Consider the following 13,005-nt stretch of genomic DNA (forward strand, 5'->3'; position numbering starts at 1 on the left):
ATGAACCTTATTCTCATCAGAATTGGTTCAATGGGGAAAGAACATACACAATCAATTGGGTGTAGAAATCTATCTAACTTTACAAGAAAATAGGAGGAGAAAGGGATAAAAGAAGGAAGGGGCTGTTCAGAAAGAGGGCAAACTGGGGGAGATAGAAGTCAGAAACTAAACACAAGATGGAAAGTGTGAAATTTAGATTACTCCACCCTACTTAGATCTTACTTTATGGTGAAGATAAAGTTGTAATCTCCTGATTGAACAATGAAGGTACTTAGTTCTTACTTTATAATGAAACTAGAACTTTAAGTTAAGTCTATTTTTAGGTCCTACTACAAAAAGGTGTTAAGTAACTATAAAGGATAAATGAATCATAAAAAGGTTAAGTAACTAACAAAAGGTGAACTTAACAAAGAAGTGTTAAATAACTCAAAAGATATAATCTAATCAAAGAAGATGAGAACTAAAGAATGAGCAGTCCTGGAGAAAAAGCCTCTGATGTGATTGGTAGACGTGAAAATTTAGAGGAGGGGGCACAAGAGTAAAAGGTCTATATATTTCGCATCACTTCCTCTCTCCAGCACCTTTTGGCAGCGGAGAGGTGGCTGGTGGCAGCGTGCTGGGCCTTTGGGCATCTTGGCATGGCTACAGCTATTGTCCAGTTCAGTGGTGAGTTTCTGGCTGAGTTTTTCCTCCTTTACTTTCCAAACTTTATCCTCTTAGAAGCTTCTAACCTCCTTCAGAGACCTAGCAGTGAAAAACTTGAACTCCCCCTGGCACAGGTCAGGCGGGAGAAATTCTATACCTTCTTCCCTCTTTCTCCTTAAAATCCTTCCCTCAATATTAATTAAAATTACCATAAATTTCCAGACTGACTTGGGTATTTTATTTGGGATTTTTTCCCTGGCAACCAATTAATTAGACTTTAAGTCACAACCCTAAAATTATCTCTACAAAAGTAATACATAATAATCATGAGAGTGCAAAAAATTTTTACAAGTCTCTAATAAAGGTCTCATTTCTCAAATACATAGAGAAATGAGTTGACTATATAAGAATACAAGTCATTGCCCAATTAATAAATGGTCAAAGGACAGGAACAGTCAATTCTCAAACAAAGTAATTAAAGCTCCCTGTAGTCATGCCTAAAATGCTCTAAATTACTATTTAGAGAAATGCAGTTTCCAGTCAAGATGGCGGCTTAGAGAAAACTAAAGTTCAGATCTCCGAAAACCCTTCCCTACCAAACTCAAACTATATGCTCCTAGGGCACTGAAATTCAAAACGATCAACAGCATAAACCCCGGGAATCCTCCTCTAGGACTTGGACCTGGATCAAAAGGTACAGCCCCCCCCCAAAAGCCAGAACTCGAGATCACTCGGACCTAAGGGGTAGGCAGAAGGAAGGTCCCAGGACCCAACCCCCAACCCAGAGCACTGAGTCGGAGGCAGCAGAGGGAACCTCAGAGCCTCAGGGCCGGCTATCCTGAAGGCCACTTCCTGAAAACAACCTGACCCAGTCGAGGGGGCACCCAGACAGCAGGGAAACAGAGAGAGATGGGGGAGCCTGTAACCCCCTGACCAGATCCTTCCATCTGAGTCTCAAGGTCCCTGCCTCAAAGCATACTCAGTTCAACCCAGAGAAAGTTAATCTTATCAGGAGCCCTCGGAGCTCCGGGAAGCCACGGCCCCTCCCCCCTCAGAGTGCTGGCTCTCCTGGCCAGCTAAGGCACAGAAACAAACACCCCAAGGAAAGGATTGAGCCAGGCTCACAGCGTGGAAGTAAGGCAACAGAGAAGCATCGGGAGGGAACTGAGGAGGGCAGTAACAGGGAAACACCAACAATTCCTGGCTTCCCCAGGAAGACAGAACAACAACTGCATAGAACGGACAATCTGCCTAGGGCTAAAACCTCTGAACACCAGACAGAGATAAGAAAAGCTAGTCCTCCCCACTCAGATAGAGATGGCAAACTCCACAGAAGCACAAAAGCCCCAAAATTCCAAGAAAAACAAGAAGAAGGGGGCGACTTTGGACACATAAGCCTTCTGGGAGGAAAAGTGGGAAATAATGCAAAAGAAATTCACGCATCTACAAAACCAGTTTGACCAAACTGAAAAGGAAAACCAGGCTTTAAAGGTCAGAATTAGGCAACTCGAAGACAACGAGCAGGTAAAAGAGCAAGAATCAATAAAGCAAAGCCAAAAGATCAAGAAATTAGAAGAGAACATAAAATATCTCACTGACAAGGTGACAGACTTGGAAAATAGAGGAAGAAGAGATAATTTAAGAATAATTGGACTTCCAGAAAAGCCAGAAATAAACAGCAAACTGGACATTGTAATACAAGATATAATCAAAGAAAATTGCCCAGAGATTCTAGAACAAGGGGACAATACAGCCACTGACAGAGCTCACAGAACACCCTCTACACTAAATCCCCAAAAGACAACTCCCAGGAATGTAATTGCCAAATTCCAAAGCTCTCAAACAAAAGAAAAAATCCTACAAGAAGCCAGAAAAAGACAATTTAGATATAAAGGAATGCCAATCAGGGTCACACAAGACCTTGCAAGTTCCACTCTGAATGATCGTAAGGCATGGAACATGATTTTCAGAAAGGCAAGAGAGCTGGGTCTTCAACCAAGAATCAGCTATCCAGAAAAACTGACTATATACTTCCAAGGGAAAGTATGGGCATTCAACAAAATAGAAGATTTCCAAGGTTTTGCAAAGAAAAGACCAGAGCTCTGTGGAAAGTTCGATATCGAAAAACAAAGAGCAAGGAATACCTGAAAAGGTAAATATGAAGGAAAGGGAAAAGGAGAAAAATGTTATCTTTTTCTTTTACCCAAACTCTCTTCTATAAGGACTACATTTATATCAATCTATGTATACTAACATGTGGGGAAAATGTAATGTGTAAATAGGGGGAAAAGAAAGACCAAATAGAATAATCTTTCTCATACAAAGATTCACATGGGAAGGGGAGGGGAAGAAAACTCCTATAAGAAGGAGAGGAAGAAAGTTTTTACTTAAACCTTACTCTCAGGGAAATCAACTCTGAGAGGGAAGAACATCCAGATCCATTGGGATCATGAATTCTATCTTACCCAACAAGGGAAGGGAGAAGGGAAAACTAAGGGGGGAGGGGGAGGGAACACAAAAAAGGGAGGGAAGAAGAAGGGGGAGGGGGAGGGAACAAAAAGGGAGGGACTAGAAAGGGAAACATATCAAGGGAGGGGACAAGGGGGACTGATTTAAAGTAAATCACTGGACTAAAAGGTAGAGCTGAAGAAGAAAGGTTAGAATTAGGGAAGGATATCAAAATGCCAGGGAGTCCACCAGTGACAGTTAAAACTTTGAACGTGAATGGGATGAACTCACCCATAAAACATAGACGAATAACAGAATGGGTTAGAATCCAAAACCCTACCATATGTTGTCTTCAAGAAACACACATGAGGCGGGTAGACACCCACAAGGTCAGAATTAAAGGATGGAATAAGACCTTCTGGGCCTCAACTGACAGAAAGAAGGCAGGAGTTGCAATCATGATATCTGATAAAGACAAAGCAAAAATAGACCTGATCAAAAGGGATAGACAAGGTAATTATGTTTTGTTAAAAGGGACTTTAGATAATGAGGAAATATCACTAATCAACATGTATGCACCAAATAATATAGCACCCAAATTTTTAATGGAGAAATTAGGAGAATTGAAGGAAGAAATAGACAGTAAAACCATATTAGTGGGAGACTTAAACCAACCATTATCAAATTTAGATAAATCAAATCAAAAAATAAATAAGAAAGCGGTAAAAGAAGTGAATGAAATCTTAGAAAATTTAGAATTAATAGACATATGGAGAAAAATAAATAGGGATAAAAAGGAATACACCTTCTTCTCAGCACCACATGGCACATTCACAAAGATTGACCATACATTAGGTCACAGAAACATGGCACACAAATGCAGAAAAGCAGAAATAATAAATGCAGCCTTTTCAGATCACAAGGCAATAAAAATAATGATCAGTAATGGTACATGGAAAACCAAATCAAAAACTAATTGGAATTTAAACAATATGATACTCCAAAATCGTTTAGTTAAAGAAGAAATCATAGAAACAATTAATAATTTCATCAAGGAAAATGACAATGGCGAGACATCCTTTCAAACCTTTTGGGATGCAGCCAAAGCGGTAATCAGAGGTAAATTCATATCCCTGAGTGCATATATTAACAAACTAGGGAGAGCAAAGATCAATCAATTGGAAATGCAAATTTAAAAACTCAAAAGCGATCAAATTAAAAACCCCCAGCAGAAAGCCAAACTAGAAATCCTAAAAATTAAGGGAGAAATTAATAAAATCAAAAGTGATAGAACTATTGATTTAATAAATAAGACAAGAGGCTGGTACTTTGAAAAAACAAACAAAATAGGCAAAGTACTGGTCAATCTAATTAAAAAAAGGAAAGAAGAAAAGCAAATTAACAGCATCAAAGACGAAAAGGGGGACATCACCTCCAATGAAGAGGAAATTAAGACAATCATTAAAAATTACTTTGCCCAATTATATGGCAATAACCACCAATTTAGGTGATATGGATGAATATATACAAAAATACAAACTGCCTAGACTAACAGAAGAAGAAATAGAATTCTTAAATAATCCCATATCAGAAAATGAAATCCAACAGGCCATCAAAGAACTTCCTAAGAAAAAATCCCCAGGGCCCGATGGATTCACCAGTGAATTCTATCAAACATTCAGAGAACAGTTAATCCCAATACTATACAAACTATTTGACATAATAAGCAAAGAGGGAGTTCTACCAAACTCCTTTTATGACACAAACATGGTACTGATTCCAAAACCAGGCAGGTCAAAAACAGAGAAAGAAAACTATAGACCAATCTCCCTAATGAATATAGATGCAAAAATCTTAAATAGGATACTAGCAAAAAGACTCCAGCAAGTGATCAGAAGGGTCATCCACCATGATCAAGTAGGATTTATACCAGGGATGCAGGGCTGGTTCAATATTAGGAAAACCATCCACATAATTGACCACATCAACAAGCAAACCAACGAGAATCACATGATTATCTCAATAGATGCAGAAAAAGCCTTTGATAAAATACAACACCCATTCCTATTAAAAACACTAAAAAGCATAGGAATAGAAGGGTTGTTCCTAAAAATAATAAACAATATATATCTAAAACCATCAGCTAATATCATCTGCAATGGGGATAAACTAGATGCATTCCCAATAAGATCAGGAGTGAAACAAGGATGCCCATTATCACCTCTACTATTTGACATTGTACTAGAAACACTAGCAGTAGCAATTAGAGAAGAAAAAGAAATTGAAGGCATCAAAATAGGCAAGGAGGAGACCAAGTTATCACTCTTTGCAGATGACATGATGGTCTACTTAAAGAATCCTAGAGATTCAACCAAAAAGCTAATTGAAATAATCAACAACTTTAGCAAAGTTGCAGGATACAAAATAAACCCACATAAGTCATCAGCATTTCTATATATCTCCAACACAGCTCAGCAGCAAAAACTAGAAAGAGAAATCTCATTCAAAATCACCTTAGATAAAATAAAATACCTAGGAATCTATCTCCCAAAACAAACACAGGAACTATATGAACACAACTACAAAACACTTTCCACACAGTTAAAACTAGATCTAAACAATTGGAAAAACATTAACTGCTCATGGATAGGATGAGCCAATATAATAAAAATGACCATCCTACCCAAACTTATTTATCTATTTAGTGCCATACCCATGGAACTCCCAAAATATTTCTTTACTGATTTAGAAAAAACCATAACAAAGTTCATTTGGAATAACAAAAGATCAAGGATATCCAGAGAAATAATGGAAAAAAAACACAAATGATGGGGGCCTTGCAGTCCCAGACCTTAAACTATATTACAAAGCAGCAGTCATCAAAACAATTTGGTACTGGCTAAGAGACAGAAAGGAGGATCAGTGGAATAGACTGGGGGCAAGAGACCTCAGCAAGACAGTATACAATAAACCCAAAGATCCCAGCTTTTGGGACAAAAATCCACTATTCGATAAAAACTGCTGGGAAAATTGGAAGACAGTGTGGGAGAGATTAGGAATTGATCAACACCTCACACCCTACACCAAGATAAATTCAAAATGGGTGAATGACTTAAACATAAAGAAGGAAACCATAAGTAAATTGGGTAAACACAGAATAGTATACATGTCAGACCTTTGGGAGGGGAAAGACTTTAAAACCAAGCAAGACATAGAAAGAGTCACAAAATGTAAAATAAATAATTTTGATTACATCAAATTAAAAAGCTTTTGTACAAACAAAACCAATGTAACTAAAATCAGAAGGGAAACAACAAATTGGGGGAAAATCTTCATAGAAACCTCTGACAAAGGTTTAATTACTCAATTTTATAAAGAGCTAAATCTATTGTACAAAAATCCAAGCCATTCTCCAATTGATAAATGGGCAAGGGACATGGATAGGCAGTTTTCAGCCAAAGAAATCAAAACTATTAATAAGCACATGAAGAAGTGTTCTAAATCTCTTATAATCAGAGAGATGCAAATCAAAACAGCTCTGAGGTATCACCTCACACCTAGTAGATTGACTAACATGATAGCAAAGGAAAGTAAGGAATGCTGGAGGGGATGTGGCAAAGTAGGGACATTAATTCATTGCTGGTGGAGTTGTGAACTGATCCAACCATTCTGGAGGGCAATTTGGAACTATGCCCAAAGGACGATAAAAGAATGTCTGCCCTTTGATCCACCCATAGCACTGCTGGGTTTGTACCCCAAAGAGATAATGGACAAAAAGACTTGTACAAAAATATTCATAGCTGCACTCTTTGTAGTAGCTAAAAATTGGAAAACGAGGGGATGCCCTTCAATTGGGGAATGGCTGAACAAATTGTGGTATATGTTGGTGATGGAGAACTATTGTGCTAAAAGGAATAATAAAGTGGAGGAATTCCATGGAGACTGGAACGACTTCCAGGAAGTGATGCAAAGCGAGAGGAGCAGAGCCAGGAGAACACTGTACACAGAGACTAATACACTGTGGTATAATCGAACGTAATGGACTTCTCCATTAGTAGTGGTGTAATGTCCTGGAACAATCTGCAGGGATCTAGGAGAAAAAACACTATTCATAAGCAGAGGACAAACTGTGGGAGTAGAAACACCGAGGAAAAGCAACGGCCTGACTACAGCAGTTGAGGGGACATGACAGAGGAGAGACTCTAAATGAACACTCTAATGCAAATACTAACAACATGACAATGGGTTCTAATCAAGAACACATGTGATACCCTATGGAATCACGCGTCAGCTACAGGGGTTGGGGGGGAGGAAAAGAAAATGATCTTTGTCTTTAATGAATAATGCTTGGAAATGATCAAATAAAATATTATTTTTTTAAAAATAGAGAAATGCAAATTAAAATAATTCAGAGGTACCACCAGATACCTATCAGAATGACTATTATGACAAAAAAGAAAAAGAAAATAAAACTTGGAGGGGATATGGGAAAGGTAGAACACAAATGCATTGTTGGGGAAGTTGTGAACTGATTGTTGGGGAAGATGTGAACAGTCATTCAGGAGAACAACTTGGACCAGTGCCCAAAGGACTATAAAACAAGTCATACATACCCTTTGACCCAGTAATACCACTACTCGTTTTGTACCCCAAAGAGATGTTTTAAAGGTGGGAGAAGGACTATATGTATAAAAATATTTAAAGCTGCTTTTTTTTAGGGAGGCAAAGATTTGGAAAGTGAGGGGATACCCATCAATTGAGGAATGGATGAGTAAGTTATAGTATATGATTGTAATGGAATGCTATTGTTCTATGAGAAATGACAAGCCAGAGGAACTCAGAAAAACCTGGAAAGACATATGAAATGATGCAAAGTGAAATGAGCAGAACCAGGAGAACAGTATACATGGAAATATTATATGATGATCAGCTGTGAAGGACTAAACCATTATCAGCAAAGCAAGTCTCCATTGTAACCACAAGGGACTCATGATGAAAAGGTTCACCACAGCCAAAGAAGTTGGGAAGTTGTTGGAGTCTGAGTGCAGATCAAAGCATGCTATTTTCCTCTTTCTTTCCTTTATGAGTTTTTTACTGTATGTGTGATATGTGTTTTCCATCATGCCATGAGCAATATGGAAATATATGTTGCATAAAAGTACTGGCCTTCAAACTCTTTATTGCCTGGGAGGGGGGGTTGAGGGAGGGAGAAAATCTGAATCCTAAAATGTCAAAAAGCAATTGTCAAAAATTGTTTCCACATGCAACTGAAAAAATAAAATATAATAAATCTTTCCCAAATACATTTTAATCTGTTTTCACAGTACTTGGGTATATTTCAGGTAGTGGCAGTGTTTGACATTTCTGCCTAATCTAGACTTCTCTTGCTGGATCTGAAGTCAGGAAGGCTTGAGTTCAAATGTAACCTCAGATACTAGCTGTTTAATCCTGAGCAAATCACTTCTGTCTGCCTCTTTTGGTTCAACTGTAAATTAGAGATAACAGCACCTACTTCCCAGGGTTGTTGTGAAGATCAAATTAGATATTTGTAAAGCACTCAGCATAGCACCTAGTACATTAAGCACTTAATAAATCCTTGTCTCCTTCCTTTCTCCCTTTGCAATAACTCTCACATCCAACCCTTTTCTCTTTTCACCCAGTTACTATCTTAGTTCAGGCCTCATCATCCCTTGCATTGCCTTCCTAATTACTCTCCCTGACTCATCTTCCATCCTCTACCCAGCTGCAAAAATGGTTTTTCTCAAGCACAAGCGCAGATTTGTATATGTTTCTCTCCTATTCAATAAACTCCAGTGGCTCCCTATTGCCTCCAAGATCAAATATAAACTCCTTTGTTTACCTTCTGAAGTAATTTACAACCTGGCTCCAATCTACTGTTCTAATCTCATTTTACATTGCTTCCCTAATCTTCTCTCTGTTTCTCATACACATCAATTCCTCCTTCATCTCAAAATCTTTGTATTTATCGTCCCCCATAGATTTGTAATGGACTCCCTTCCTTACCTCCCTCCAGGGAATCCCTCACTTCCTTTAAGATGAAGCTCAAGTACCATCTTCTGCATAAAACCTTTCCAGATCCCCACTACCAGTACCCTCATTCCCTATTTATCTACTTAACCTGTTTGTAGTTATTTTATTTTTAAAAACCCTTACCATCTGTCTTAGAATCAATACTGAGTGATCTCAGCAAGACAGTATACGATAAACCCAATGATCCCAGCTTTTGGGACAAAAACCCACTATTCGATAAAAACTGCTGGGAAAATTGGAGGACAGTGTGGGAGAGATTAGGTTTGGATCAACACCTCACACCCTACACCAAGATAAATTCAGAATGGGTTAACGACTTGAACATAAAGAAGGAAACTATAAGTAAATTAGGTGAACACAGAATAGTACACATTTCAGATCTTTGGGAAGGGAAAGATTTTAAAACCAAGCAAGACTTAGAAAGAGTCACAAAATGTAAAATAAATAATTTTGACTACATCAAATTAAAAAGGTTTTGTACAAACAAAACCAATGTAACTAAAATCAGAAGGGAAGCAACAAATTGGGAAGCAATCTTCATAAAAACCTCTGACAAAGGTTTAATTACTCAAATTTACAAAGAGCTAAATCAATTGTACAAAAAAATCAAGCCATTCTCCAATTGATAAATGGGCAAGGGACATGAACAGGCAGTTCTCAGCCAAAGAAATCAAAAACTATTAATAAGCACATGAAAAAGTGCTCTACATCTCTTATAATCAGAGAAATGCAAATCAAAACAACTCTGAGGTATCACCTCACACCTAGTAGATTGACTAACATGATAGCAAAGGAAAGTAGTGAATGCTGGAGGAGATGTGGCAAAGTAGGGACATTAATGCATTGCTGGTGGAGTTGTGAATTGATCCAACCATTCTGGAGAGCAATTTGGAACTATGCCCAAAGGGCGACAAAAGAATGTCTGCCCTTTGATCCACCCATAGCACTGCTGGGTTTGTACCCCAAAGAGATAATAAGGAAAAAGACTTGTACAAGAATATTCATAGCTGCACTCTTTGTGGTGGCCAAAAATTGGAAAATGAGGGGATGCCCTTCAATTGGGGAATGGCTGAACAAATTGTGGTATGTGTTGGTGATGGAATACTATTGTGCTGAAAGGAATAATAAAGTAGAGGAATTCCATGGAGACTGGAACAACCTCCAGGAAGTGATGCAGAGCGAGAGGAGCAGAACCAGGAAAACATTGTACACAGAGACTGATACATTGTGGTACAATCGAAGGTAATGGACTCCTCCACTAGGGACAATGCAATGTTTCTGAACAATCTGCAGGGATCTAAAAAGCACAATCCACAAGCAGAGGAAAAACTGTGGGAGTAAAAACACCGAGGAAAAGGAACTGCTTGACTACAGGGGTGGAGGGGATATAACTGAGGAGAAACTCTAAATGAACACTCTAATACAAATAACAACAACATGGAAATGGGTTTGAATCAAGAACACATGTGATACCCAGTGAAATCACGCGTCGGCTGCGTCAGCTATGGGAGAGGTGGTGGGAGAGGGGGAGGGAAGAAAAGAAAATGATCTTTGTTTCCAGTGAATAATGTTTGGAAATGACCAAATAAAATAATGTTAAAAAAATAAAAAAGAATCAATACTGAGTATTGGTTCCAAGGGCTAGGCAATAGGGGTTAAGTGACTTGCCCAGGGTCACACAGCTGGAAAGTGTCTGAGGCCAAATTTGAACCTAGGACTTCCCATCTCTAGCCACCTAGCTGCCCCCTATTCATTTTAATAATAATAGCTAACATTCATATGGCACCTACTGTCAGGCATTATACTAAGTACTTTACAAGAGACAGGTGCTATTAGTATCCTCATATTATAATTTAGAAAACTAAGGCAAACAGGTTGAATGACTTGCCCAGACTCTCAAAGATAATAAATGTCTGAGGCTACATTTGAACTCAAGACTTCCTGATTCCAGACTCAGTGCTCTATCCACTATACCATCTAGCATCTTTTTTATATTTATTCATATATATACATATATATGTATATACTTTTGTCTCCCTGTTAGAATATAAGCTATTTGAGAGTAGAAATCATTTCAACCTTTACATTTGCATCCCTAGCATTTAGCACAGTGCCTGGCACATTGTAGCCATTTAATAAATGCTTATTTATTGACATTAGTCAGTCAATAAATATTTATTAAACACCTCTATGTGCCAGCTAAATCCTGGGGATACAAAGAAAAGCAAAAGGCAGTTCCTGCCCTCAAGGAGCTCACTGTCTAATGGGGATACAACAAGGAAATAACTAGGTATAAACAAGTCATATACAGGATAAATAGAAAATAATCAGTAAAGGGAAGGTACTAGAATTAAGAGGGACTGGGAAGGCTTCCTGTAGAAAGTAGGATGTTAGCTAGAGGTGGAGATGAAGAGGAAGAGCATTCCATGCATGAGAGATAGCCAGTGAATCTATATCAAGAATAGAAGGCTGAGGGGGCAGCTGGATAGCTCAGTGGATTGAGAGCCAGACCTAGAGATGGGAGGTCCTAGATTCAAATTTGACCTCAGATACTTCCCAGCTGTGTGACCCTGGGCAAGTCACTTGACCCCCATTGCCTATTAAAAAAAAAAAGAATAAAAGGCTGAGGAGACAGGATGGAGGACTAGGATTTTATTTGGGAAGAGGGAGATCAGGAACTCTTTAAAACTATTTTATTATTTCAAAAGCTTACAAATCAAACAAAACAAGCATTTTCATATACTATTTTTTATAGTGTTCATTATTGTGAGTAATTTATAAAACCAAAACCCCAAAACACAAACACAAATAAACAATTGACATTTTCATATATAAAGAAAAAGAAGAGGGCAGCTTGGCAGCTCAGTGGATTAAGAGCCAGGCCTAAAGATGGAAGGTCCTGGGTTCAGATTTGGCCTTAGACACTTCCTAGCTAGGTGATCTTATTGATTCTAAGAAGGAAAGTGAGGGTTTAAAAAAAAAAGGAAATTTACCACAAAGAAAAAGATATTACATAAATGAAATCACAGATCTATATGTTTACCTTTCTTTTCTTCATATCTGTATAATAGATCCTGTCCACTAATAGATCCTTGCATTACTTAGGACAGTGATGGTAAACCTATGGAACACATGCCAAAAAAGGCACACCTGCAGTCCCCTGCCAGAGTTACTAGAAAGCCAGAGGGCCTGTTGAGGAGGATGCTCCTTTCTCCCTCTCTGAGAGCCTGGGGACATTCCTCACTTTCCAACACCCCTCTGCCCAGAAGCCAATGGGAGGGCTTCTTCCCTCCCCTGTCTGGGGTAAGGCATTGGGGAGGGGAGCTCACATGCTATGTGAGAGAACAGTACAGATGGTAGCCTGTTGGGTCTGTGGTGAAGGTGATTCCCCTGGTGGTTTGGAGGAGTGTTTTGAGGAGAGTATAGCTCACAGCAGGGCACCTAGCTGGAGGGGAGTGGAGCACTGGAGCCACTCTCCTCCCCCTCTCTACACACAGCTTCCCATGACTGGCTCCCCCTGCCCAGCAGCCCAATGGGAGTGCTTCCTCCCTCCTCTGTATGGGGTAAGGTGGGGCAGGGTACTCAGTCTCTTGTGGTGGGGCAGGCTAAGCACTCTATCTCTAAAAGGTTCGCCATCACTGACTTAGGATATCATCAGGAAAGCCAACATATTCATATAAATTAAATTAGGTCTTTTGCTGCTACTAAACCCCCATCTTGACTTGGCCCCTCCATAGAAACTAGGTCTTAAATATTTTATCTTTCTGTTCCCTTTCTGGAGGTGCCATTCTGTCCAGATAGAAACCACTCCCTAAGTTTGTCCTACCCCACATCCCTTTATAGGGATACTTTGCTGGAGGG

This window comes from Monodelphis domestica, chromosome 2, assembly GCF_027887165.1.
Source record: "Monodelphis domestica isolate mMonDom1 chromosome 2, mMonDom1.pri, whole genome shotgun sequence".
Classification (NCBI taxonomy): Eukaryota; Metazoa; Chordata; class Mammalia; order Didelphimorphia; family Didelphidae; genus Monodelphis; species Monodelphis domestica.